The sequence below is a fragment of the Watersipora subatra genome, chromosome 10 (genome assembly GCF_963576615.1).
Source record: "Watersipora subatra chromosome 10, tzWatSuba1.1, whole genome shotgun sequence".
NCBI lineage: Eukaryota > Metazoa > Bryozoa > Gymnolaemata > Cheilostomatida > Watersiporidae > Watersipora > Watersipora subatra.
In genome coordinates this window covers 52,932,092-52,957,364 of record NC_088717.1, presented here as the reverse complement: position 1 = coordinate 52,957,364, position 25,273 = coordinate 52,932,092, and the positions used below count along the sequence as shown (strand labels likewise).

The window sequence follows — 25,273 nt, the reverse complement described above, 5'->3', positions numbered from 1 at the left end:
GAAATCACAGTCATCATCATTGCTAATACCATTGCTGCTCGATGTTCCAAATTTAATGCTAAAATATCAATCCCAATAAATATGCTTCTTAAACAGTTTCCTGAGCACATTGACCAATTACAACAAAAGAACACAGTCAGTCATAGAATATGTCAACACCATTGCAACCATATGTCCCCAATTTGATGGTAAAATTATTCTCACAGGTGTGTACGATATTTTAACCATTAATTTGGGGACATTGACTGATTATTTTATTTGAAATCACAGTCATCATCATTCCTAATACCGTTGCTGCTCGATGTTCCAAATTTAATCCCAAAATATCAACTCCAATGAATGTGCTTTTTAAAAAGTTTTCTGAGCACATTGACCAATTAAAACAGAAGAACACAGTCAGTCATAGACAATTTCAACACCATTGCAACAATATGTCCCCAATTTGATGGTAAAATTATTCTCACAGGTGTGTGTGTGTGTGTGTGATATTTTAACCATTAATTTGGGGACATTGACTGATTATTTTATTTGAAATCACAGTCATCATCATTCGTGATACCATTGCTGCTCGATATTCCAAATTTAATCCCAAAATATCAACTCCAATGAATGTGCTTTTTAAGGAGTTTTCTGAGCACATTGACCAATTAAAACAGAAGAACACAGTCAGTCATAGACAATGTCAACACCATTGCAACAATATGTCCCCAATTTGATGATAAAATTATTCTCACAGGTGTGTATGATAATTTAACCATTGATTTGGGGACATTGACTGATTATTTTATTTGAAATCACAGTCATCATCATTGCTAATACCATTGCTGCTCGATGTTCCAAATTTAATGCTAAAATATCAATCTCAATAAATATGCTTCTTAAACAGTTTTCTGAGCACATTGACCAATTAGAACAGAAGAACACAGTCAGTCATAGACAATGTCAACACCATTGCAACAATATGCCCCCAATTTGATGGTAAAAATATTCTCACAGGTGTGTATGATATTATAACTATATATTTGGGGACATAGAACAATTATTATGTGTGAAATCACAGTCATGAACAATCTAAAAACCGTTGCTGTAAGATGGCCGTTATTTGAGAGCCAAATATCTCAGACATGTTTACGCTATTTTAAACATTTGTATGGTCGCATTAACCAATTATGATCAAATAATGTGCAGTTTTAAGCCATGTAAATTCATCATGCCAAGATGTCTCAATTTGATCACATAACTATTATCACATATGCATATGACTTTACAATTTTTTGTAAGTTCACGTACAGTCACTAATCATTTCAAAGCATCTGGGCTGTGGAAAAATCTCTCTAATTTAATGGCACAAATATCACAGGAAGTTTTAGTTATATTTGAACCATTAGCTTGAAAAAATTGATCTATAATTGTAAGTGCACACTTATTCGCCAACCATCTTAAAGCGAATGTGTGGGAAAACTTCACCAATTTTGTGCTAAAACTAATATTGCAACTGTGAATGATTTTGCTTCCATTAGTTTGAAACATTGATCAATTATTACCAATCTACACACAGTGATCAAGCATCTCATAGCTATTGTGACAAGATGTCCCCAAATAGATGCTAAAATACCATCACCAGTGTTTATAATTATGTAACTATTCTGGGAAGTTGGCCAATATGCAACTCCGCTCACAGTCATACAACAGCTCAAAGTATCTGTAATAAAATGTCCCTAATGCTCGCTTCGTTATCTCCACAAAGCTTGTATGATTTTTTAACCATTTGCTCGAGATATTGAGCAATTATTACAAAAGCAGTTTGAGTGATATAGCATCTCAACGCCATTGTGCTATGTTGTTGCTAATTTGAGGCTTCAAATATAACCACGAGTTTGCATGATCTTTTAACCATTGGTTTGAAATAATTGTCAAAATTTACTGGTGCATACCTAGTATTAATTCATATCAAGGATGTTACAAAAAGTTTCCTTCAGTTTGTTGTTACATTTGATGACAAAGAATAAAATATCTCTAATTTGGAAAGATGAATACCACAACAAATACTTATTATATTACAACCATTAGTTTGGAACATTACACAATGATTATAAGAGCACATATAGTCGCCACCAATCTCAAAAAATTTGTAATAAGATGTTCCCAAATTGATGGTAAAAATATCAGTGCATGAACATTTGCTTGTATGGCCATTGGTTTAAAAACATAAAGCAAATATCATAACTGTACATACAGTCATAAAATTTCTCAATGCTGTTTCAATAACTACGAATATTATCAAAACCGTTAATTAAAATACAACCATTACTTTTAGAATATTAATGAATAAATTAAGTATACTTTCATCCATAAAAAATTCATGAAACATTGAGAAATTGGAGGTGTGTTTGTTGTTTCAACGATTAATTTTGCAAACATTAGTTTAACCAAATAATAGAAATAGCATTGCAATAATATATCCTCATTTCGGTTTTGGAATTATTATCATGGGTGTGTATGACATTTAACCTATTAGTTTGGGATTTTTACCAATTCCAGTACAAAAATTATTAGGTGTATTAAAAAATATTTATTTTCTTTCAAATATTTGCATGATAGAAACTATTGAGCCTATAGTTGGCACACATACACAAGACAACAACACTAATGCAATACAAATATAATATAATTTGTGTACAGCTAAAAGACAATATTGCAACTAAAGGTGATTTGCTGTCTGCTAAGTAGGTATTTGCCAGAATTATTTATCTTCAGAATCTGTGAAACAAAATACAACCTGTCAAACACATTTCACTTGCTATGCCTGTTTGGCTTTTAATTCATTTTGAAGTTTTTAAACATAAAAATAGATAGTGACTATCAAATTATTTAAGTATTTAATAAATTTTTAAGTATAAAATTTCAAAGTGAAACCTTCGACAATATTTTACTAAGTCAGTGTTGTTTATGATAATAATCATCTATGTGAGCAACATCCAATAATATGAAATATTTTGAAAAGGTGATTTGTCTTTACCGTTAACTGTTGTTCACTTTACTTTTTCGATTCAAAACGCATGGCATAACTCTTTGGCAACTGTGCAGTAAGTTGATGGATTGTGAAAGCTGTTTAGATTGGCAAATATGTACGCATGTCTTTAAAAAAATGGGCATAGTGGAAACAATGTAATATAAAATAAAAGTGAGCATGACTATCTGATGTTGCAAATAAAGTTTAAAATCTTGTGCCTAGGTAGATTTTCGACAAATTATTTGCAGTGTCTGTGAGATTTACAAGCTACCATTTCATTAACAACATGTCTCACTCACTGAATCTGCTTGGTTTTTAGCTAACCATAAAGCCGCGCGCAGAATAGAATATTATAGAACTGCGTAGACAGAAAATGCTAAGTTCATTTAATATTTGTAAAGCGTTTATGCTATTGAGCACAAACTTTATAAGAGTTTAGGATCTTCTTTGTCTTTGATTTCGAGTACAAGCAGAAACTGTTATAATCTTGTCATTGTGCATGAGCAGCGCTGAACTTTACTGATTGCAGTATTGAATAAGTCTCTTTGTTCCCTAAGTTTAATTGATCCTTGTTCAATATTACATAATCATAAACAGAACAAGACATGTTCAATGTATGACAGGCAAAGTTTCAACAGTCATAAACATGTTGGCTCAGAAAACTCTTAAAGAGCAGAAAGTTTATCAATGCTGTGAGACTTTTTCAAAGCAATTATTAATAAAAAGGGGTGGCAATATACATGTATGAGCTACGCAAAGTAAAGTGAGATGAGTTTTCCAATCTTTAAAACTATAAGTAAGCTTTTCAACAAAGGTAGTGAATGGCCAGCTATAGAATAATTCTAAAAAAAATGTTTAGTTCAAATTAGCAATCACAATAGAACAATAAGTAGGTTATTGCACTATTGCTATTGATATCTAAAATTATTTTGTTACAATGCAATTTCTAAAAAGACTTGTGTAGTTTTTCAAACAAAATTACAAATTGACAAAACAGGAGTTTTGGCTTGTGACCTTCCTTGAGTAAAAGACCAAAAGTAATAACTTTGTCAGCAGTAATAACAAACAGTTGACAAGGATCTTCAGGCAATTTTGCAAGTGTGCTTTTGCGAATTTTCAACAAGGGATCTACCAGTTGGTAATTATTGGTGCTCAACACAAGTTTTTGTTTAACTTCGTGTCTAAATTATCAGAAATACTTTTGCAAATTGGTATCATTCCTACAGACTTTTTTATTATTGTGAATTTTATAAGCAATTATCAGCCTCTCTTGCTTCATATAAAATTAGCATTGTAATTAAAACCGTTAAATATTTTTAAGTGTAGTATGTTATGGAGAGCATATCTTTAAAGAAAAAATTTCTTCTCTGGATGAGAGACTGTGTAAAAGTCGCAAACCATATGATCTTATTATTGCCTGCAAGTAACCGTATTGCATAATTTCCTTTGTTCTATTAATAGATCTTGTTGCTGTTTGATGTTGCATCATGATTACCTGGACCCTTGCTGCTTAATGTTTAGCAGAAAATAAGTGGAAAGTAATAATATTTACTTGGTTCAGGAGATTCTCTACCAACACTAAAAGTATACCAAAACGACAGATATTAAACAAAAATTATTACAAAAACAACAACACTAGAAAACAACTTTGCAATAAACACTCACTATTAAAGTTCTTGCTGTGCAAGCCGGTACATCAACCGAACTATCTAATGTGATGCAAAAGAAAAAAACTTTGGAAGTGTGATATTTCAACAATCAACTTTGAGAATCATGCATTTTGGGTTTAAAAGATTTTTTCCAATTGCAATTTAAATTAAAAACTAAAGCAAATCAGTAAATACATGACTTCAAACCTTCTATAGTTAGGGTGATATAATTCTATTGCCTATCATAACTTTCTTCTGGTATAAGTTGCTCATGGTTAAATTGCATTAAAATTGTCAAAATACTAAATTTCTCTTGAGAAATTGAAAAAGGTTTTATAAGAAATACCCTTCATATTTGTTTTAAAATGTAACTGTTCAACTCTTTGTAAATTCGATAGTCCAATTAAAGAATTAATTTGTGTTCCATATTACGTTTTGTTTTTCATAATGTTATCAAATAAATCATTTGACAATATTGCCCTATGTCAGTATAGCGTATGATAATTATAGTAGTCTATAGGAACAACATCAATTTAGATGAAATATTTTAAAAATATGATTTGTCTTGATTGTTAGCTTTTGTTCATTTTATTTTTTCTATTTAAGATGCATGTGATAACTCTTCAGAAACTATGCAGTGATGTGATGCACTGCGAAAGCTGTTTAGATAGGCAAATATGTACGCATTTCCTTAAAAAATGGGCTTAGTGAAAATCATGTGATCTGAAATGAACGTGAGCACGACTATCATTAATCCAAAACAAATGTAATATTTCCTGTTTGAGGCTAGCTAGGTGATGTTGCAAATAAAGTTTAAAACCTGGCACCTGGGTAGATTCTTAAAAACTATTTGCAGTGTCTGGGGATTTTGAAGCCACCATAGCATTTACAACATGTCTCACTTGCTGAGTCTGCTTGCATTTTAGCTAACCATAAAGCTTTGCGCAGAATAGAATACTGTAGAGCAAAGTAGACAGAAAATACTAAATTCATCAAATATTTGTAAATTGTATATGCTAGCAAGAGCAAACTTTATGAGAGTAAACATTTGATTTGTCTTTGATTGGTGTATAAAGCATCAAGCGTCATAATCTTGTTATTGTATATGACCATCAGTACTGAATAAGTTTCTTTGTTCTCCAGATTTAACTCCTGATTCTTCGATATTACATAATCATAAGCAAGACACTACAGGCTCAAGGTATGACAGGCAAAAGATTGAGAAGCGATAACATGTTGGGTCAGACAAATCGCAAACAGCATCAAATATTCACTAATGCCGTGAGACTTTTTCAAAGTAATTATGGAAAAAAGAGCAACTATCAGTAACACAAAGTACAATTAGATGGGTTTTCCAAGCATTGAAACTGTAGATAAAATTTACAACCAAAGTTGTCAATGACCAGTTATAAAATAATTCTCATAAAACTGATTAGTTCAAATTAGCAATCACAATAGCAATAGAACAATAAGTAAATTATTGCACTATTGATATCTAAAATTAGTTTGCTACACTGCAATCTATAAAAAATTCTTGCGAATGTCAAATAGGATGTTTCCATTGGAAATATTTGACAACATTGATCTATGTCTGTATAGTTCATGATAACAGTGATCTTTGTGTGCAACATCAATTCATATGTAATATTTTGAAAATATGATCCGGCTTGATTATTACAGGTGGTTCACTTTATTTTCTCTATTTAAAACATATAACATTACTCTTTGGCGCCTGAGCAGTAATTTGATGCATTTTGAAAGCTATTTATATTGGCAAATAAGTACGCATTTTCTTAAAAAGATTGGCATAGTAAAAACAATGCGATTTAAAGTGAATGTGAACATGAGTATCATTAATACAAAACAAATACAATTTGTTCTGTTTGAGGCTAACTGGGTGATATTGCAAATGAAGTTCAAAATCTCGCGCCTAGGTAAATTATTGACAAATTATTTGCAGTGTCTGTGCAATTTACAAGCTACTATTTTATTAAAAACATGTCTCACTCACTGCATCTGCTTGGTTTTTAATTAACAATAAAGCCTTGTGCCAATAGAATATTATAGAATGGAGTAAATGAAAAATAATAAACTCATTGAATATTTGTAAATTGTATAGCACAAATTTTATGGAAGTAAACATCTTATTTGTCTTTGATTTGGTGTGTAAAGCATCCAATGTTATAATCTTGTTATTACAGATGACCAGCAGTACTGAATAAGTTTCTTTGTTCTCTATATTTAACTTGTGGTTCTGCGATGTTACATAATCATAAGCAAGACACTACAGGCTAAATGTATGACAGGCAAAGGTTGAGAAGCGATAACATGTTGGCTCAAACAAATCTCAAATAGCACGAAAATTTTACCAATGCTGTGAGAGTTTTTTAAAGTAACTATTAGAAAAACAAGCAACTATGACCAACAAAAAGTTAAATGAGTCGGTTTTTCAAACATTAAAACTGTAGGTAAGCTTTCCAACAGAAGTAGTCAATGGCCCGCTATAGAATAATTCTTATAAAACTGTTTACTTCAAATTAGGAATCACAATAACAACAGCACCATAATTAATTTATTGCCCTATCGCTATTGATATCTAAAATTAGTTTGTTACAATGCAATCTATAAAAAATAATTGCAAAGTTTTTGGAACAAAATTAAAAATAGCAAAATAACAAACGTTTACCTGTAAACTTTTTTAATTAAAACAGCGCAAGTAATAACTTTGTCAAGAATAATTAAAAAAACAGTTAACAAGAAATTGCTAGCAGTTTTGCCAGTGTGATTTTGAAAATCTTTGACCAGGGATCTACTATTTGGTATTTTTTGGTGATCAACAGAAGTTTTACTTTCATTTTGTGTTTTAATTATAAAAAATGTTTTTCTTTATATTGGTCTAACTTCTTTAGATTTTTTATTGTTGTGAATTTTTACAAATAGGTAGCAGCCTCTCTTGCTTTATATAAAACAAGCAGATTGCCTGATTTTGCACGGGTAATAAAAATGACGGTTTCAAATGAAGGTGTTTTCTTTTATTTCAGCGTACTGCATTTATTTCTGTGTACTTTTTATATATTTGTGTAATTTATACTGTGCCTGTTTCAGTTCTACTACAGCTCTCTACTGATTGCAATATTCTTGCTTATCATATCAATCAAGCTTATGAGAGAGTCATGTAAGTTATGCATTGTTATGTTAAAACAAAGCATACTTATTATAAATGAACATACAATAAAAGACAAAAAGACACTGATATTTATATATAGATTTTCAGTATGCATTGCTTATTTGTTGAGACGTTAGCTAAGCGCATTTGGCTTTGTATCGTATAACAAACAAAGTTTCATGCATTCACTGAACCGTATTAGGCTCTTACATATATACACTACTGAAATCCAGCTAAAATTATATATGATGAATACTACAATAAAATTAAAAAAAATTTAATCTGTTGCATTCCCATGAACGAAGTAAAAATAAGCATTAAAAAAATCATTCATGTTGACGATTATTTGCGGTCAGTATTTCACACCCATTTAACACCCCAAAAAATCTTTTTATTGTTTGCGAGTATGCAAAAACACTTTGCTTTTTTGTATACTTAATTTTTTGCCAATTTCATGTGCTTGGTGGACAATTTCATGTGCAATCTCATGTGCACACTTTCACAATTATGCTATTAAAAGTTATGCATGACTTCATTTCTACTTCAAACTCAGTTCAACAGTTCTATAGTTGTCTATGAAATCTTTGTTGAGTAATAAATATACATATTATGACACTTTTTTAATTTACTTTTAGGAACTATTAATGATGATACACATGTATGATGTACAAAGGATAACTCAGCGTTAGGCCATTAGCGATTGACATAAACAGACAACAAATTTAATTACGTTACTGAATTAATTTTGTTGCCGTATTTCATTTTATACTGCTAGCAATGCCAGTCATCAACATATTTACATTGCGTCAGCATGAGTTAACTATTATAAAAAAAGTAAAAAGAACAAGTGAGGTGATGACAAGCACTTTTTCAAAAATCCAAAAGCCAAAAAGAATTAAATATATTCATTAAATGTTGACACTGCTGCTTAGTTTTACACATTGATAACCGCAATTGATTAAACTAGAAACGTGTATAATTCCATTGTTTTCAAGCCATACATGAAAAGCAAGCATAGGGACATAAGAGTTAAATTACAATCAAGCTTTAGATAAAAAGATTGGTATTGTTAACATACTAAAAATAAACTTGATGAAATATATATATTTTCTAAAACAACTATAAGTATTTTCAATGAGGAGCAATAAATGTATGGCAGAATTTTCCATCTAGCTGTTTCATTCTCTAAAGATATACTACCTTGTCAAACAGCAACAAAAGTTTTTTAGTGGAGCTGATGAAAGAATACTACATAGTAAAAAAGTTCAATGATGGATCGTTGGTCTGAGAAAGAAAAAACAGAAAATTTCATTGAATTCTAACAACATACAGATCTCAGATTACAAATTTGCAGAGACACTTGAAATTGGTTTAATAATGTTTGTTTTAAATGTTTTGAACCAAAATTATCAGACATTCAAGTTAACTTTTAAAATATATTTTAAACCAGAATTTTGACCATTATTATTCATAGATATAGGAAAAATGTAAACGAGTTAGAGAAAGCATTGGAGGCTACATGTTTTATTTTAATATTTTATTCAGTTTAAAAATATCAAGGAAGGATGATGTAGTAAAGTTCTTGCAAAGACATACAATGGATCAAGATTTGAAGTCAATAAAGTACATGTACAGAGATCTTATGCTTAAGACTATGTGAAATTAACCTGAGATTTTATGCAGCTATAACTTATGTAAGAAATGTACATAATGAATTCAAACAAATCTTTTGAATAATAAAGCGCAATTTTTTTTAATTGCGTATAAACTACAACCATACTAAAAATAAAAGCTAGTAAGTAAAAAAGGATGCATATGTGAGAATATTTGAAAAAGTACAAGAGCTCTCAAGGATTATTAAAGGCCTGAACTATTGAAGGAAGCTAACGAGACACACTTTCAAATGTCTGCTGAGCGTGTATAACTGCTGACCAAATACATTATATTGTAAAAAAAACTCTGCAAATGCTAAACTACAAAATACATTTGTAATGCAGAAGAGCAAATATAGCCTTTAGCTAAACATAAGTTCAAAAATAGTGTAAACGCTCAATTTGCTTCCGAAGCTACATTTGAAAAAAAAACTCACAAATATTGTGACTTTTCACTCACAAATATTGTGAGTTTTCATCTCTTGTAATTTCATTCTTGTAGCAACTCGCAAATATTGTGAGTTTTTACAAGGTAGAAATTAGCTCCCCAATAAGATATAATGTCCCCAATTGTTAGGTAAAAAGTTTCTATGAGAAGAAAACTCCGAAAATATTTGCCTACTCACAAATGGAAACAGGTCAAATGTGTGTAAGAATTTAACAAACTTTATGGGGACTTACATATTTTTTCACACACCCACACTCACAGATGTTCTCGTACAAATGCAGGCATTTGGGGACAGTGCTCAGATTTTGTCGGGAGTTGGATTAAACTATATATTTTTTAGTTTTTTATAAGAAAAAAGGGTTTAAAAGATTGGGGACGTCCCCAATTTCCGAACGTCCCCAATTTGTCTGTTAAATTCTGGTGTGAGTCCCCAATTGCATGCATTTACAAGTTCGCACACACGCACACACGCACACACGCACGCACACACACACACATGCCCGCACAAACATTTGAATGCACACACACATAACACAAACAACCCCTCACAGATCAAACCCACACCACACAACATCACACACACAAACACATGCACACGTACTTGCACACACACGCATACACTCACGCACCATGTCATGTCATGCCACAAACACCACATAGGTCGCACGCTACACACACACAGGCAAACTGGAATACATTAATTTAGATTAGTTAAAAAAATCCTTTATATGCCAGTATATATATAGCATAAGACAATCACCTAGGCCTGGTATATATATATGTACATATTTTTATGTAAATACGTACGCACACATATATTTTATATTTTACAGTATATATTGTATATATAAATAGAAAAGTCTGTCGTTTGGTCTGTTTTGCTATAGCTATTAAAATCTAAAGATGAAGCATCCGTTTCATGCTGGATTTGATTGAAAAACTTCCGATTCACAGGTAATGATCTTACCAATTAAGCTACTTGAGATGCAGTGATTTCAGTGGGCGATATGAGACATTATATAGGTTAAAATACACATAGTGCTCTGCAATACGCATTTTTACTAAACTTTGCTCTCATGGCTCATATTAGTAAGTTTACCAATACAGGTGGCAACAAACTCAAATTAGTCATTGGCAATGTGCCAGACTAATGGCAAGTGGCAGGAAACTACTTTACCTGGCACTGTTTAAAATCGTTTTTTACACTCGTGCCATGCGGGGCATTTGAATACTATATACATACATATATATCAAATAGGTAGGTATTTACTATATTTTTATATCAATATATAAATAATTATCGACTGCTCAATAAAAATATGTATATATATACATGTATATATACATGTATATATATATATATATATATATATATATTTATATATATATATAGGAAACCTAATGGCCAATCCAGAGTCGCTAATCATGGCAGCCCAGGAGCAAGTGCTCCCAACAAGGCAACTCCAAACAAAAATCTATCACACTAGAGATAATCCTAGATGCAGACTGTGCAAAGATGCACCTGAGACCATCCAACACATCATCAGTGGATGCAAGCAGCTTACAGGAAACGCATACACTGAGCGGCATAATCATGTCGCAGGTGTTGTGTATAGAAGCCTATGTGATGAGTATGGCCTTAATAAACCACAACACTGGTGGGAAACTCCTGGTAAGGTCAATGAAAATGACCGCGCTAAGATCCTCTGGGACTTCTACATACGAACTGACAAGCATGTCCTGGCAAACCAACCAGATATAGTGGTGGTGGACAAGGAGAACAAGAGAGCTACTATAATAGATATAGCAGTACCCAATGACTGCAATGTAGCCAGCAAAGAAAAAGAAAAGGTAGAGAAATACCTCCTTCTTGGAGAAGAGATTGAAAAATGCTGGGATGTAAGAACAACTGTAATCCCAGTAGTCATTGGGGCACTGGGTGCAATAACACCGCGGCACATAAAATGTGGCTTGCCCAAATACCAACAGCAATCAACTCAGGTGAGTTGCAGAAAAGTGCGCTATTGGGAACAGCTAAGATCTTGAGGCGAGTGCTCAAACTCCCAGGTCTCTGGTAGGAGACCCGAGTTAGAGCAGAAACTACCACCCATACGGGTTAACCGGGGTGAGGAAACAACAATTTTTTTTATATATATATATGTGTGTATATATATAATATGTATATAAAATGTGTATATATGTGTACATATATAATATATATATAACATATATATATGTGTGTGTGTGCGTGCGTGCGTGCGCGCGCGTGCGTGTGTGTGTGTGTGTATTTATTGATTTTTGAGGAGTATGACTTTTTATTTTCACTGAGATTTTGACAGAATATAAGAGTGCTGAATTTGTAAATGAGTATCACTTCTAGGTATAATCCTAAAAAGCATATGAATATTCCAACGAGATACTGAGTGAGAGATGAGTAGAAAGTAGTTGCTTTAGCTAACCTATCATGCTTAGGTGACAGAATGCAATTACACATCTAACTGCATTGCTGCTGCATGAACTCAATCGCAAAGGTTGGCGTTGAACAAATAGTGGAGCAGTTATAAATTCTGTCGGTGTTATGAGTTGTCCTCAAGCGAGTCTTTATCAAAAGGCGTCTTTGTTTTTCAGTACAAAAGTGACGCTTAGGAATGTCTCAACGATACAAAAAGTTGCAAAACATCCAAATACAATATCCGCTACCGACAGATGGATGAGTATCCAGAAATAGTTCTTCTTTCTCAGGCTCGTTATAGCCCTTAGTGTTAGTATATGGATTATGTTCATAAACACTGAAATCGTGTTGAGTGTGAAAGAGAAGATTTCATATGCGATGGGATGTTTTTCTAATGGACACGTCAAAAGTAGTGTATCATTAGTCCACAACATGCCTTTAAAGTAAGTACTCGATGCTATTGACAACTCATATAGTTTTTGAACTCTAAAATTAATCTTCACGTACCAAACGATTATCAATCTACAGCTCACTGAATGGAGAACACAAAATGAGAAACCAAGTTGAGTACTTCTCAATGTATAAGAAATTTTGTGACAGCATTGATTAAAATGGTTCTTAGATATCTTCATCGTTTTATGCGTAACCATTGACCAACAAAGCTGTGATAGATATTATTAATGGCGCTACATAATTACTAGCGTAGCTTTCCAATAAGGATTTATTCCCTTTTACCAAAACAGGGAGAACTGTGTAGACAACTCTTACTCGTAGCCCAACAAGTGTTGAATTTGTTTACTATTTCTTAAATGTTCAAAAAAGTAGCAATTAAAGGAAAAGTATAGCTTGATTTTACGTCAGCTCAGAAGAAGCAGAGTTTCTTTAGTAAACCATAAGTCTCAAGCGGCCATATTGGTTAAGGAGTTGTAAATACTACTAACATCCTTTAATATGCCAAATAAAATACATTTAAAGGAAGATGTTTACTACTTCAAAATTGTGGTTAGCAGAAATTAGTGAAGGCTGTTATTAGATTTACCATATATAAAAGTGATGCATATTTGGTGTGTTGAGTTATGAAGGTGTTAGCAATTATACGGTTATTTTCTATTATACATGCATATTATGGATAGCATTATGAATTTCATCTATTTATAACAATGACGCATCAAAATTATATTGTTTTAATACTTACATAAATCAACATTTTTTTTTTTTCATTGGTAAGTTTTATATTAGGAAAATCCAAAGGCACCCTTAATGCAACCTTGTACTTAATGCAACCTCTAAGTTGTGACATAAAAATTCATTTTGTTAGTAAACAATGAGCAAATCTCTAAACCAGGTATATAAATTGGTCAAAAGAACTTTGAATAATTGCCATTCTATTGAATTTTTTATTTTGTGACAACACTGCATGGTCTTGGCCGCCTAACATGATTGCCCAGAACTTTTCGAGACTCAACATAACTACCCATGACATTTAAAAACTACTCGCTACTCAGCATAATTACTTATGACTTACCACAATTAATCATGATTCACCAGAATTACTCATGACTTAACGTAATTACTCATTACTCACCAGATTTACTCATGGCTCACCAAAATGACTGCACTTTGTTCTCTTTTTATATAGAATTAGTTAAGTTCTATAAAAATAAATTGGGTAGTTGTAGGTGGTTGACACACCGCAGCTTTTTTCAAAATAAAAGTTCACATTTATGTATGAGTTGAGCAGTTTAGGCAGATCACACTTTCTCTACATCATAATATATTCATGCGTTTATGAAAGTTCTTTTATTTCACTTTGGCAAATTTTAAACTCATGCATAGGCTATGGGCAAGGTAGCCTAATGTTGCCAAAGAGTTTAAACAGCTCAACAGCTCAAGCAGTTATCCCGGACTGATATAACCATCATTCGATAGCAGCTTTACAGTGGGCAAAAATTGTATTGCAGCATACCTTGACAGCTGTCATCAAGAACCTTTTGACAAACTTGAAGTACTTTCCATAGAACTGCAAACACTTGTTTAAAATGATAAACTTATGATGATAAGCATATTTTTGTAGAACGTTCCTAATATTCCATTATGTTTGCTGGCAGCAGAGATATAAATGGTAACACCTTCAGGTTCAGTGAGTCTAATCACTCAGTAAGAGGCGTGTCACGTAACTAAAGACAATGGTGTTGGTTAATAGAAATAAGAAGTGAAGAGGGTTCATTATTTTTTTAATTGGAAATAGCTAGAGAGACGACAAATATATACGCCAGCATTCAATTGCTAAAATAAAATCAATTTTAATTTTAGAGCTTGACAAATAAGATTTACTTCAGAGTCAATTTTAGTTAGCAACGCTGCTGACAGACTACACGGTCTCTCTGATGCATTTTTATGTATAGCCCATTTTGAGAACTTGATATTTCCTCATGTTTTGGCACACATTGAAGTGATTAACATGACTACCCAACTTGATAACCACCATTGTTATAATTCATCATAAAATCTCTTCATTAATAAGCAACTGTGTTATTCTGTTGTGAACTTTTGATCAAAAATGTAGACTTCCAAATTGTGGAACTTTGCTGCTAAAAATTGAATCAGACTTTAAAGGTAAGTACTGAAAATCTGCAAGAAAAGTCTATTAATTCATCAGTAAGTATAGGCCAGTAAGTATTTGACATCAAGTATCTACAGACAGAGTTAAGTTATTCTGAGAGCTATTTTGTGCATGAAAACAAATTTATGCACAAATTAAGTTTTGTTTAAATTTCATGACTTTCTAATGGTCCAAATTTAATGTGCGTTACCAGACTTGTTTACTAACAAAGGTTGGATATTGAACAATTTTTCTTTAAACAGAACAAATTATTACAGCAACAGCTTTTAGCTGGGCGTATGCATGCGTCTGTGTGTGTGTCTGTGGATGTGTGTGTGCGTGCGTGTGTGTGTGTGTGTGTGAGTGTGTGCGTGTGTGTATGTGCGTGTGTGTGTGAGTGCATGTGTGCATGCGTGCATGTGCGTGTGTGTGTGCGTGTGTGCGTGTGCATGCGTACGTGTGTGCGCGAGTGTGCGCGTGTGTGCGCGTGTGTGCGCGTGTGTGCGCGTGTGTGCGCGTGTGTGCGCGTGTGTGCGCGTGTGTGCGCGTGTGTGCGCGTGTGTGCGTGCGTGTGTGTGTGAGAAAACTTAGTGAATTGTGTGCACATGTGCATATGCATTGATGTGTAATACTGTGTAGTGTTTTGTGTGTGAGTGTGTGCGTATGTATGTGTGAGAATGTATGCATATGTGTTTATGTGTGAGTGTGTGTGATTGCAGATGTGTGCAGTGTGTGTGCATGCATGGGTGCGTGTGTGCGCACGCATGGGGGCCTGTGTGCGCAGTCTGGTGTGCCTTTGCACAAGTGTGCATATGTGCATAAGTGCACATGTGTGGGTCATGCATGTGTCATGTGTGTGTGGTTGTGTGTAGGTGTGTGATCATGTAGGTGTGTATGCATGTGTGAGCGAGTGTGTGCCTGTGTGCATGTAGACATATGTGCATGTGTGCATATGTGTTCATGTATACATGAATGTGTATGTGTGGTGGTGTTTGCATTAGTTGTGTGCTGTGGTGGGGCCTGATGCTTATGCAAGTTTACGCGCATTTGTGTGTGTGTGTGTGTTTGGCATGGTGTGGCTTGGCATAACATGGTGTGGTTGTCTGTGCTGGCTTTCATGCTTGTTTTGCTGTTTGTGATTATGTTGCTGTTGGTGTTGTTGTTGGTGCTAATGCTGTGCTAGTATGGTGCGTTTGTAGTGTGGTGTGGCATGGCAAAGCACGGGTATGCCATGTATTGTGATGTGTGCTGTGTGACATAGCATGCACATTTGTGTTGTTTTAGCTTGTTTTGGTTTTAAACTTTACATGGTTTTAAAAGTTATCCTCTCAAGCATCTCCAAGATCATCTGATTGAAATTGACAACAATTTTCTGACCTCATCAGGTTTATTGCAAGAAAATATTAAAATACATTTTTTTGTGCTTATTTATTATTTCACTAAGTTTATTATTGTAAGTTTTGACCCAACAACCGCAAGCTTTGATTTATTCACTAATTTAACTATTGACTATTACCAAAGTGACTTTCACAGCTTATTTAAACATCTAGTCAAAGTCAAGCCAATAAGAATTCCCAAGTAGTTCTGGTGAGTCATAAATAGCTTTGATGAGTCAGGAGTAGTTCTGATGAGAAATGAGTAATTATGGTAAGTCATGAACAGTTTTGATAGGTCATGAGTAATTTTGGTGAATCATGAGTATTTGTGGTTAGTTATGAGTAATTCTAGTGAGTCATGAGTAGTTATTATGAGTGATGAGTAGTTCTGATGAGTGATGAGTAATTTTGGTGAATCATCAGTAATTCTGATGAGTCATGAGCAATTGTGGGAAGTCATGAGTAAGTATGGTGAGTTGTGATTAATTATGCTGAGTCATCAGTGTTTGTTGGAGGTCAAGAGTAATTATAGTCAGTCATGAGTAGTTATAATGAGATATAAGTAACTATGAAGAGTCATAAATAAATCTGGTAAGTCATGAGTAGTCTGCGGAGTTGTGAGTAATTATGGCGAGCCATGAATAATTATGGTGAATTATGAGTAACTCTAATGAGTTTTGAGTACTTCTGATGCAACGTGAGTAATTATAGTGAGTCATGAGTAATTCTGATGAGTCATGAGTAATTGTGGTGAGTCAGGAGTGATTATAGCGAGTCATGAGTAACTATGGTGAGTGATGAGTAATTCTGTTGAGTCATGAGTAATTCTGTTGAGTCATGAGTAATTATGGTGTGTCATGAGTAATACCGGTGAATCATGAATAATTCGGGTAAGTTAGGATTAATGACTCTTAATTTTCTACACAACATGCAGAATCTATGATCCTTCTACACACTGTTTAAAGCTTGTAAACATTCTCATAGCTTTTGAAACAATTAAAACAATAATTGAATAATAATATTGTAATATTGTAATAATAACATTGAAACAATAAAACATTACTGCCTTCACTTGCACAAAAAAAAACATGGACTTTATATTAGTTTTAATAATGTTGATAATAATATCGATCTAGTAATGATATATTGAAAAGGTTCAATATAGAGAGCTGTATAAGTATTTTCTAAATGACAAAACTATATTAACTAAAGCTGTTGACACTTTGACATACTGTTTTTGACAGAATGATATCTATTAAAAAGAGGAAGTATATTCTGTTCACTTAATTTCTTTTAACAACATCGTCTTATCGTCGTATAATGATAGATGGAATAAGATTAACTCATATTATATGTGTTTTAAGAGAAGGCAATAGTTAATAAAAGTCATACTTAACGTTAAAGACAATGGGGAACAAACTAAAATAAAACACCTGTTGGGAATGTAAAACAAAAGCAAACAGTCAGAAATGTTAACAGACATTCATTCGAAAAACGAAAAAATATTTTAGCAATAAACTAGTTGTAAATAATGAGAACAAAAAATGAGAAGTCAATTAATGACAGGAAATAATGCTGAAACTATGAAAAAGATATTATTGATAAACATGAGAAAAACATTTATAAATAATACTTGTTCAAGTTGTTTGGCTAGCAACAGCTTCCTAGCAGTATTGTTTTCCAATTAATATCGTACTTGAAAAAATCATTTTACGCTTATTCCGTTCTCTACTCTAAAAAACATAGCAACTTTAATAAAAGATTGCATTTATCTCTCTATGTTTGTGGCTACTGAGTTAATTATCAATTTCTTTAGTGAAATGAGGTATCTGTAAAGCAGAAATTAGTCTAAAAAGAAGAAAGCTGTGTCAAAGTAATTGGTGAAACATCTTTTGTAAAATATTTAATGTATATGATCTTGGTTTTTCAAAATAACTACTGTTAAAATCTGCTAACTTTAAATTAAAATAGTCAAACGTCTAGACTCAGATATTTTCATCACTAATTGAACATTTAAGAAAATAGCCAGTTATTTACCAATCACTAATCATTGAAGTTCTACCGATTCGTCGTCTCTGTGGCCGATACTGATTGGATGCAAAAATTTAAATTTTTCTTTCATCATAGCAACATATTTAGGGTTTAAAACTGCATAAAAGGCAATATTAGCTAACCCAAATAGCGACTGACAAATGAAAGTCACTTGAGTTGCATAATAAATAGTTGACTCCTTGTCATCAAATGAAAATACTTGCAAACAGAGAGTAACAACTAGTGGAACAAGTGTTCCATAAAGCATGATAAAACTTCCAGCTATGAAATGAAAAGTGTTTGCCAGATCTCGCTGCTTCGTGTTGAAACTTGTTCTTTTCTTCATTCGCTTCAATTCTCTGTGTGTTAAACTCATGAAGACTGTTGACATAATCAGGGGGAGTAGAAGACATGAAGTAGACAAAACTAAAGTAACAATCGTTTGAGGAGTGCCTAGGTTTGCAAAAACCTTCCCTCGTATGGCACAACCTGCAGCAGGAAGCAGCACAATAACACTAACACTGTACACCACATTAGCTGCCCAAATAGTCAGAACTGATTTTCCGGTCTCATTCAGCACCTTCGAAGATGTATACTTGTACGGTCGACAAACGGCGTAAAATCTGTCAAAACTAGCGAATGTCAGAAAAGCATACCGTGAGTTTACTGCTAATAAAACTAGAACATCCGATATTTGAAAACTTCTCTTGTTATCCAGCTGAACAGTGATGTTTAGGAAAGTCTCAGTCATGCGAAAAATTGCAAAGCAGCCAAATACAATATCGGCCAACGACAGCTGAACCAGTATCCAGAAATATTTTTTCTTTCTCAGGCTTGTTATAGCCCTTAGTGTTAGTATATGGAATATGTTCATAAACACTGAAATGGTGTTGAGTGTGAAGGAGAAGATTTCATATGCGATGTGATGCTTTTCTAATGGACACGTCAACAGTAGTGTATCATTCACCCACAACATTTTCCTAAAGTAAGCCTCGATGCTGCCGGCAACTCTTATAAACTTTGTACTCCAAGATTTATCTGTAAGTGCTAAACAATTATCACTCTGCAGCCCAATGAATAGAAAACTCAAAATGAGAAACAAAGTTGCTTCTTAAAGTATAAGAAATCTTGTGATAGCATTGATTAAAATGGCTTTGAGATATCACTGTCATAAAACGTGTTGCCATTGACCAATAAGGATGTGCTAAATATTATTAATGAGTTTAGGTTTCTAGTAAGGAATTATCCACTCTTACCCAAACGGATGAGACTGTGTGAGCAACTTCTACTAGAAGACCCACAAATGTTGAAGTCGCTCTGTTAAAGCAGCGGCTGAAAAATATTATAAATGACCTAGTATCTGTTTGTACAATGATAATCATCTGTGACTGTATTGATATTTTTTATTTGATCTACTACTATAGATGCATGATAATGTGACTTATTTGCAGAAAAGCAAGAAACACATAACATGAGTGTTAATAGGAAACAATAATGTGAGCATATAATATGTAATTATACTTGTACAAAGAATCTTACAGATTTTTTCTTTTACATGTGATGCAGTAGTTGATAAGTGAGTGTGTCCTTGTGTCAAATACATGTGCATTGTGAGCAGCACACTGTCAAACCAAGCCTTAGTTTGACCTTAGTTACTATGGTCATTAATTAAGGTCAAGCTGGCTTTTTGGAATTTTTCCAAATTATTACGTTATTATTAGTTATTATTATTGTTATTAAGTACCTACATGCAGACGGTATTACAATGAATGTACAGAAAAGGTACTTAGTTTACCCTAGCCAGAATATACATGTAATAGAAAAGGAATGAGAACATAGATATATATATATGTATATATATATACATATATATATACATATATATATACATATATATATATATATATATATATATATATATATGTATATATATATATATATACATAATATATATATATATATATGTATATATATATATATATATATATATATATACATACATAACTAGAGACTGCCAGTTGCCTCAGGTTGATGAAATTTTAACCTCAAGATTTTATAACACAAGAGGTTTCATAATGACCCATTACTGACCAAAAAGACTAATGATTTATCAAAAAGTATATATCAAATATATATATCAAATATGATATATATATATATGTATATTTATATATACATGTATACACTCGTATATGTGTGTATTTATTGATGTTTGAGGAGTATGGCTTTTATTTTCTCTGAAATGCTGATAGAATATAAGAGTATTGAATTTTTAAACGAGCATCACTTCCAGGTATAATCTTAAAAAGTATAGGACTATCCCAACAAGATACTGAGTGAGAGATGAGTAGAGAATAGTTGCCTTAACTAGCCTATCATGCTTTGGTGACAGAATGCAGTTACGCTCACAACTGCATTGCTACTGCATTGCCTTAATCACAAGGGATTTGCGTTGAACAAATATTGGAGAAGTTTTAAAGTCTGCCGGTGTTCTGAGCTGTTCTTAAGCGAGTCTTCATTATAGGAGGACTACCAGTATATTAATTGTTTTGTGTTAACTCAGATAGTAATCAAGAATTTAAAGTTCTTCAAATCACTTTCTGTTATTATTTATCATAAACTTCAGCTCGCTGAATCCTTGTCATCAGACACCCAAGATCTTGGAGACAGTCTTATAAATTGTTTTCTGACTACCAGAACAGAAATAGCTAGTAGCCATACTTATTTTAGGCATTCAGGATGTGTATGTTTACAGAGTTAATGAGCATATCGATAAATGATATATTAAGATTAGGCTTTGTAAAAATATTTCAAACAACATTTTAAACAAAATTATAATCAATATTTTAATCAATATTTTAAAAAGCACATTAACAAAGCAAGGATTAAACATCGTAGAAAACACTGTGTTTGTGGTAATTTGAAGGTCAAGTAAAAGGGCATACAGTAGACCAAAGATTTGCAGACATACTATCTTAACACCTCTAATAGCCTTCAGATTACTTAAAGTCTTTCCATACTCACTCAGAGTGAAGTAAGTTCTCTGAATCTTATGACCACCAACAACTACTCAATTTGTTTCTTATGTTACCTTCCTTAACTCATGTTGGAGCACTCTTCAGAAAACATGAGTCTGATACTTTAGCACTTGGCTTTTTATTCTTCTGTAACGAAATTTTCAGTATTTTCCGAAAATAATTCCGTATTTATTTTTTTAAACAGAGCAAAAGAACCTTAAAAAAAACTTTTTAAAATACCAGTACCCAACACAAGTGTGAACATTCTCTCAAAGATCAAGCATGATGTCTGCTTAGCTCACTGCAAGCAGAAACTGTGCGTGTTTTTAAAAGCATTGTGGCGCAATAAAACTTCTCTGTGGGCACTTGGCTAGATATGCCTGAGTTCAGTATTACGAAACCTCAATGACTGGAGTCATGCCCAATTGTGGAGATCAATTTAAGGTCAGATGTCATTTCTGTCACCATCAGTGGCCTTCTTTGCAAAATGGACGAAACCTATTATTGGCAGGTCTGGCGTTTTAGACCACAGCCGCTCCATCAAGCGTAAGACTATTTTTGGTAAAAATCTCTGATGGAAAAAGTAATTAGTCAGCTATCAAGCCATTTAAAATTCATTGACCAGTCAACAATTGGGTGCAGTTGGTCAGGCAAAAACCAAAGAACACAGTCAAGTGCTAAAACAGAAACCACCAAAGTGTGACACAAAACTAGCAAACGAAATTCGTAAACAATATTGCCTTCCATGGCCTCAAATTAGCATTTTGTCTTTTTTTGTCTCAATTTTGTATTGTTGTCAGTTGTTTCGTACTTTGATAAGCATTGAAAACTTGCCTATTGTTTAATGAACATTTGAAACTTACCTACTGTATGATGGAAATTTAAACCTTACCTATTTTTCGATGAAAATTTAAAATGTATTTATTGTTTATGAAGAGAAGAATACTCGGTATGGAAAAATAATTATAGACATTCGACCTTAAGGTCAAAGGGCAGTCAGCAATGGAGCCATAACCATTATCACAGTTGATACATTTAGCAATGGCAGTAGCTTGGAGCTTCCTTGTAAACCAGATGTTCAGATGAATCTATAGTGGCAGCAGTGACAGCACACACTTTATGGTAAGTGAAAGGTTTCAACGTAACACAGCAATTGCAAGGTTCTATCTCGCTATTTACATCAAAATGCATCTGAATACAAACTAAAAATGCATTTAATACAAGCTTACATGTAGCAATTAAAACAATGAAAAGTTCTCTCTTGCTAAAAATTGTTTCAAACATGAAATAGAACGACAGTATATATTAAAATTCTATATATATACAACTTTTTAAAAGAGATTTATTGTTACCACTTAGTTTTGAAATTTTAAGCAGCAAAAGTAACTTTTTTTAAATTTGTATGTACACCAAATCTATGAGTGGCTTTTAGTAATATTGCTATTTAACATAACGGCATGACTGCTGTAATTTTGAAGCACATGTTTTTGAACAGACTTAGATTGGTGTGTCAGCTTGATTGAAAAAGAACCAGAGGGTTTGCTAATAGTTCCTGACTGAACTAAAGTACACTTGACTATTTCGTGAGATTCTTTGTACACAAACGCGCTTGAAATTGGGTTTTATTGGCTTTAATCATTGTCAAATAGCATGAAAGCTATAAATTTGTGTATTTTATAATCTATAAATTATTATTACTCATTACTCTCTACTATCTATAAAATTTTAATAGCTTGTAGACTCTTGTAATTAATAATCATTTCATAACATTTATAAATCTTTTTTTTATAAATAATAATACTCAACATTTTATAAATGTCTACACTTTATAAGATTTATAATTTTTCACTTTATAAGTTATAGAATAACCTCTTAAACTGGATAATCTATGTAAATAGCCTACCTATCTATTGAAGCAAATAAACATTTACATATCTGTATATTCTGTATAAGGCTAACAACCTGTCACAATCACCGTCCACTACAAGATAATTGAATAGCAAACATTCTATTAGATACAAACTATTAGAAAATTTGTAAAATAATATATACTTTAAACATTTATCACCTCAATCGTATTACATTTGGTTTAGAGTCATAAGGCTTTACATTTTTTTTCTGAATGTCCACCTGCTGTTTTATAAAAACTACAAAGTTTTCTTCAGTAAATTCATTAAGTTAAAATTTTGTGGCAAATTATTTATGTTCTGTATATTTTTTGTTTATTGGCTTTATATGTACCAATAAATGTTTCCTTTTGGTTAAGCCGAGATACAGTAGGGTAGTTTAAATACTACCTACTAAGTAAGGCTATGGTATCGTGACCGAATGTGAAACTGATGTTCCAACTTCCATTCCCGTGCAAGGAAATGTTTTTTTCTTGCCGCTCTACAAGTGGCTTAAGACAAACAGACGGACACTGCTTTTATCATAGTATAGATTAGGTTTAACTAAGTATACTATGCAGACAATTCATATTCTCATTGTAGATACAAGTGGGCAGCAAGGAAAATACATATGCGTTTCATCCTAACAACGACAGTTTCATCGTAACTATTTTAGATAGCTATATTAGCTTAACTACTCAGGGTTGCCCGGGTAACAAAAAAGTCTTTGGACAGAAAATTTTGTTTTTATTTACCATATACAACATTTACCATTATAACATTCAAACTTTATATCATGAGAAAAAGATTTTCATGCAGATCAAATGAATTAAAAAAAAAATAAAACAACTGTAAAGGTTTTCAAACTTTTGCAAACAACTCTCACTTTTAAAGTTCATAACGTGAAAGATGTGTTTCCCTGAAAGAAATAGCAGGAAAAATAAAAATGTGAAGGTGTTTAAATGTAAATATAAAATCATTAGCAAGTAATCCCACGACCAAACACGAGCGAAGCGAATGTTTGAGAGTTATGATAAATGGATGTGCACACAACTCCTGAAAATTATTCATTAACATTAACATTCATTAATTCGTTAATGTTAATTATTCATTAACATTAACTTTTGAGTACTTTGGTATTCTAACTAATGTCCAAAGCAGTGAAAGTAAAGGAAATGACGATGATAATTTTTTCTAATGATTATTACAATATTTGATTATAAGTTTGGATATTCTTCTTGGTACTTCTTAATATTGTTAGCTATGACGTTTTGAAATGTAAACAAAATTGTGCATTGGTTTTCTTTTATTACTGTATTACTATATTAATAATATTGGTTATTCTAATAATATCAGTGCATTTTATTTCTAATATTGCATTTCTCCTATTGCATGGGGAGAGATATAAACATATAATCTTTTCATTTCATTATTGCTGTTTGTCATGACCAAACACTTTTTTAAATAGATTTTCTAAAATTCTATATAAATATCACAACTTCTTGATATTGTTAGCTATGACGTTTTGAAATGTAAACAAAATTGTGCATTGGTTTTATACTATTACTGTATTAATAATATTGGTTATTCTAATAATATCAGTGCATTTTACTTCTAATATTGGCCAATTTTGCATTGCTCCTATTGCAGGGGGAGAGATATAAACATATATAATCTTTTCCTTTCATTATTGCTGTTTGTTGTATATAATAACACCCACACCCAGTACATTACAGCTACCATTGCAGTTATCCTATTGCACTGCAGTGCCATTGGACTGCTAATATTGCATTTCTCAACCATCAGTACCCTTTCTTTTTTCCAATATCACTTTGGTCGGGGGCTGTATGACAGTGGAATTTGTAGTAGTTAAATATAGTCTGTCTTGCTACGAGTACAATGAAAAATTATTTGGTATACGATTATATGATTTTAGTTCGTTTCAGTGTTGGCATGCAAAAATTGGCATGCCAGTTTTTTT

General features: G+C 32.6%; 2 protein-coding genes across 3 annotated transcripts in view; one reads left to right on the top strand and one right to left on the bottom strand.

Annotated features, from left to right (window-relative positions):
• LOC137405935 (uncharacterized) overlaps positions 1-25,273 on the bottom strand; it is a 488,140-nt gene that overhangs the window by 358,746 nt on the left and 104,121 nt on the right. The gene's annotated exons all lie outside the window — the stretch shown is intronic.
• The window catches only part of LOC137405949 (uncharacterized), a 32,809-nt gene continuing 29,994 nt past the window's right edge, over positions 22,459-25,273 (top strand). For both annotated transcript variants that reach the window (XM_068092431.1, XM_068092430.1), the window contains exon 1: positions 22,459-22,528. The gene's annotated coding sequence lies outside the window, so the exon portion shown is untranslated. The remainder of the gene's footprint in view (positions 22,529-25,273) is intronic.